This window comes from Cydia splendana, chromosome 11 (genome assembly GCF_910591565.1).
Source record: "Cydia splendana chromosome 11, ilCydSple1.2, whole genome shotgun sequence".
Taxonomy (NCBI): Eukaryota; Metazoa; Arthropoda; class Insecta; order Lepidoptera; family Tortricidae; genus Cydia; species Cydia splendana.
The window spans coordinates 2,204,768-2,210,007 of record NC_085970.1 but is presented as its reverse complement, the minus strand read 5'-3'; the positions used below and the strand labels follow the sequence as shown (position 1 = coordinate 2,210,007).

The window sequence follows — 5,240 nt, the reverse complement described above, 5'->3', positions numbered from 1 at the left end:
CTATCCTCTGTCAGATAAGCAAAAATATCATTGAAATTTCTAGATCCCTAGGTCACTAAGTGCCCAAAGAAATAAGGGGACGAGAAACGCTCTTATATTTACTTAACTGCTAAGAAAAATACTCAAAGATTGACATGTAGGTAAGTAAATTGTAAAGCACTAACGTTTGACAGTTACACAAATCGTATGTTGCCGTACAGCGCCACCTGTCAAAACTGCAGCTAAAGTGTCTACTTCTTTACGCGTCTTTAGCGTTTTTTCTATGGTCATACTGTATATTTTATCCCAGTCAAAGAAATAATCGTTTTTGTTGAGGTTATTAACTCTTACACTGCATAAAGTGTCCGAAAAAACTTCGTGCTTGAGGATTTCTTTTGAATGCTGAAGAAACGGGACTGCGTTATATTTTTATTATTTTGAACCCATAGTTATATTTCTTTTGAAAAGTTTCAAAATGTCCGGGCGCGCACGACACATCACGTAAGGGCTCTATTATTTCCCAAAAAGTTTTAAGTCATAATGTATTATTTGTCCGCATTTTCGTTAGTCATAATTAGTTTGATTCAGAAACGCGTAACTTTTCAAGATTGCCATAAAACAAACCTAACCTAACAACTAGGATATTCTTACGAAAATCCTGAAAAGCTAACGGTCTCAGTTTTAGGACTAATGATATGACAAACAATACATTATGACTTAAAACTTTACGGGAAACAAAGGGCCACGTAAGATCTGTTCCTTTCTACGTAACATATAGGTTTGTATATAGCGCTCTTGCTTAGGGCATACTGAAAATTCCTGGAACTGGCCACTTATGTCAGAATCCAGAAACTTTCAGTATGGCCCACGTATTTGTATAAACGATATCATTTAGTTTTACACTCTTGGACCCCCTATAGTTACTGCTCCACTATTGGTCCGTTACAGATTTTTATAACTGAGGGCTGATTTAGACGGCGCGTGAACTCGTATGCGATTTTAGTTACATTGAGATTGGTTACATCCAATTCAGCCGACCAATCAGATACCGGGTATCGTCTTGGGTCGTCCCATTCGTTTTTCGTCAAGTTCTTAAATTAGTACTATTCTGAATTCGTCACCCATTCTTAATTCGTCACAATCGTCGGTGGCTTTTAATGTAGAATGCGTGACGAAAGCAGAATAGGACTTATTTAAGAACTTGACGAAAAACGAATGGGACGACCCAAGGACGATACCAAATACCGCAATTTAATGAAACTCGCATGCGAGTTCTCGCACCGTCTAAATGAGCCTTAAGTCTTTACCGGGCGATAACTCTTAAAGTTAAGGGAGTTGTATATAATTAAGCCTCGTGAATGTCAGCTGCCACTCCGTTGGTAGCCGTTGAGGTTGAAAGACGTACAAACATTCTTAGACATTAACTACTTTACGAGTTACATCCCGGGAAGCAATAACTAACGAAATTTTTAGAAACAAACAATGATTTTAACAGCAGTTGCAGCAGCAGTATGTTTGTGCGGTTGGTATTTTGTGTCCTGTGTTCAACCGTCCCACCACCAACCAACCTCCAAAAAATGTGTAGTTACATACTCATAGGGTATAACGTTCCAAATGTTTTACTTAAAGATAGATATAGCTAGTTTACCTATAACTAAGAACGTGTATGTGTATAAAACATTTTATATAAGCAAAGAGGATTTGAAGAAGAGAGTTACTGTCATGGTAAATTATGTAGCTACCTCATTTACTGCCATCTTTTGACAGAAGATTAAACCTGTTTGAACGCCATTTGACTTTGATCCTTATTCTTAAACTGATATGTGTTAACTTTTTAAATATTAATATTCAGGCCATCTACTCGAGCATAGGCTGAAGGTTGTGGCGCCATCGCTCGAAAACATGGAACCATACCTTTGGCCTATAGTCGAGTAGATGGCGTGAATATTAATATTTAATAAGTTAAAACATATCACTGAAAGAATAAGGATCAAAGTCAAATGGCGTTCTAACAGTTTTATGTTCTGTCGAAAGATGGCAGTAAATTTACAGTGGCTACATAATTTACTTTGACAATCCTTCTCTATAGACTTTATTCTCTTTGATATAAGTAATATAATATTATGAAAACATCAATTGCAAACCATCTTGGAACAATAAGTTATTTTATATAATAAACATGCGTTGATCGCAATTTTGGATGCAATTCGTTTTACAGAATTAACATAGCTACAATTTACAAAAAAAAACTATTATTCTTTAAAAAAAACTCATAATTTATATTCAAGTCTCATTGTTGCAGTAAGAAGCGAAGTAAAACTTTATTTTACATTTATGACCTTACTATAAGTGGAGCAGTAACTACACTCAAGAGTAATTAAAACAGATCACTTTGTAAAAAGATTATATGCAAATTGGTCCATTTTCTTTGTTCTTGAGTATACACAATAACAATAGCAATAGAAATAACAAAATTCGTTTTTACTGTAAATTATGATTGTATACTTGAAATTAAGCCTCGTTTACACTTGAGTTATTTTAGTTTGGTTTAGTTGCAAGTGTAATCGGGCCGGCATGCCCAAATGTAATAATTATGAATAAATATTTATAATGAATAGAGATTCAGCTTTTTTTAATACCCCAGTGTAGGGAAAAGTATTAGCTTTTGTCTCGTATTTTTATAGGAAAGTCCACCTACGGTCCATATAGTCCTTTTAACTCTTTGCGTCGCAAATTCCTGCAGCGCGATATGTCCATGAAATTTAATTAATTGATAGAAAGTTTAATTCCCACAACTCGGAAATGATGTATGCCAAGTGAAGGGTTCGAAAATAAAAATCGGGCAAGTGCGAGTCGGACTCGCGCACGAAGGGTTCCGTACCATATAAAAAAAAAACAAAAAAAAAGCAAAAAAAAAACGGTCACCCATCCAAGTACTGACCACTCCCGACGTTGCTTAACTTTGGTCAAAAATCACGTTTGTTGTATGGGAGCCCCATTTAAATCTTTATTTTATTCTGTTTTTAGTATTTCTTGTTATAGCGGCAACAGAAATACATCATCTGTGAAAATTTCAACTGTCTAGCTATCACGGTTCGTGAGATACAGCCTGGTGACAGACGGACGGACGGACAGCGAAGTCTTAGTAATAGGGTCCCGTTTTACCCTTTGGGTACGGAACCCTAAAAATTATGATGTAGGTACCTACATCATTAAGTAAGTTCACTCTATACTCTATTCGACCTAAGGAAGTAAAGCCTGACCAGTAATATACGATCACGCGGACACGCGCCATGTTGCGGAATTTCATTCGAACTAATTATTTCATACAACTGTCACAATATGAATAAGAATGACAGCGCCCCCTCTTTACAATGATCATATATTAATGGTCAGGCTTTACAGTCGGAAGACAGCCGTAAAATGTCGTAAGAAAACTCGTGCAAAAATGTTTTTGGGCGAATCAACATTTTCTTGTCACTTGCCATAATCAAGGTCTCCTGGGTCACTCTTAAAACCAAGTTTTATGATATTTAAAATGACCGAACATATATTTTTAGGTGACCCTCGCGCAGGCAGCTTTCGCGCGCAAAGATTGGCCATAGCAATCCAGCGCTGGAACGCTGCCTGCGTGATGGGCACCCTACCAAGGGCGCAAAATTTGTATTGGTATTTTTAATTTTTTAGCTTTAGTTATCTTAATTGTAGTTAATTTTAGTTTTGTATTCATTTTATAACAATTTAATGTCTTTTTTTATGACAGTTACAATACCTTTGCGAATGTAGTCGCCTGGCTGACGGGAAAGAATAACAACAACAAAACAAAAAGTTGATCCAATCAAACCTTTTACAATGAGCGTCGGCTATTATGCGTGGTGGGGTTAATATTTTAATATTAGGTCCCCAGAATGAACGACTTCTTGTTTTCTTTTACAAAACTGAGAATTAATTTTCTTTAAGCAAACGAAAGGTTTATGGTAATAAAAGACAAGGCATGTGTTTATTAATATTTTTTTATTAATTTCACAAAAGTATTCATTAAAAGCCACAGTTTGAAGGCTTTTAAGCTGTTGAAGCGATGACAGTATATAACATTATTCCCATCTTATCCAACGGTGAGCTAAACGGGATTCTGAAGCTATCTAAATAACTACATATAAACGTTTACAATTTATAGAAAATATTGACATATACTTCATCTGGTAAAAGGCAGTCGAAGCTTGCATTTTTCACATCTATTGCATCTAAACAACCGAGCGAAGAGACTCGGACTTAAATATCGATTTATATTCTGTATAAATAATTTTAATTACTTATTTTAAAGTGTGATTAACACTATATTACGTATAGTAAGAACAGCTCAGTGTGTACTGACGTATGTTATATAAAGTGAAAAGCGACACTGATCCTAATATTTGAAATATATTTTGAAGCTAGTTTGTGATTTCTAACCCGAACGTCTTATTCTAATTTGGGGGTGGAAAATGGCCTTTCAGATGTTACTTAAAATGTTTTAACATCTTAAGAATCAAAACCAAATATGTATATGTATTCTTGTATTGTTATATTTCTATTTATGTATATTTGGAGTAATGTGTAATAAATAACATCATCCCAGGGGTTGATATCGTGGACCACTATGTCTATTTGGGCGCACTGATCTACGATGATGGCGACTGCGTACCTGAGATAAAGAGGCGTATTGGTATAGCTAAGGACGCGATGACCAGACTGAATGTCATCTGGAAGAAGAGAGGTATAACCATCACCACCAAGACCCGGCTAGTACGCGCTCTAGTATTCCCCATATTTCTGTATGGCGTGGAAACGTGGACGATACGAGCCCGAGAAAGGCAAAGGATCGATGCATTCGAGATGTGGTGCTGGAGGCGTATGTTGAGGATACCTTGGACCGCCATGCGCACCAATGTATCGATCCTTTCACAGCTTCGTGTCCGGACTCGCCTATCCACAGTCTGCCAGCAGCGCATACTGTCCTACTTCGGCCACATAATGAGGAGGGCAAACGAAGCCGAGGACGATCTCCAACAAGATGGAGCGATCAATTAAAAGGGGCTCCATCCTCAACCAACTTTTGCTCGGTTGTCAGAGACGCGATGAACAGGCACCGTTGGAGGCAGATCATAAAGACCAGGTGTGGAGCATCCACATCCACCGATGACCACGATCCTCAGTCATGAGGGAGCGACCACAGAGAGGAGTAATGTGTATTCAAAACGTGCATTTTATTTATTTTAGGG

At 37.1% G+C, this 5,240-nt stretch overlaps 1 long non-coding RNA gene across 1 annotated transcript; it reads left to right on the top strand.

The window, feature by feature from the left end:
* Positions 1 to 1,085: 1,085 nt before the first annotated feature.
* LOC134794997 (uncharacterized) lies at positions 1,086 to 2,594 on the top strand. The gene is made up of 2 exons (XR_010144750.1): positions 1,086 to 1,802; positions 1,846 to 2,594. It is a non-coding gene; the product is annotated as an uncharacterized LOC134794997 (long non-coding RNA).
* Positions 2,595 to 5,240: the final 2,646 nt, after the last annotated feature.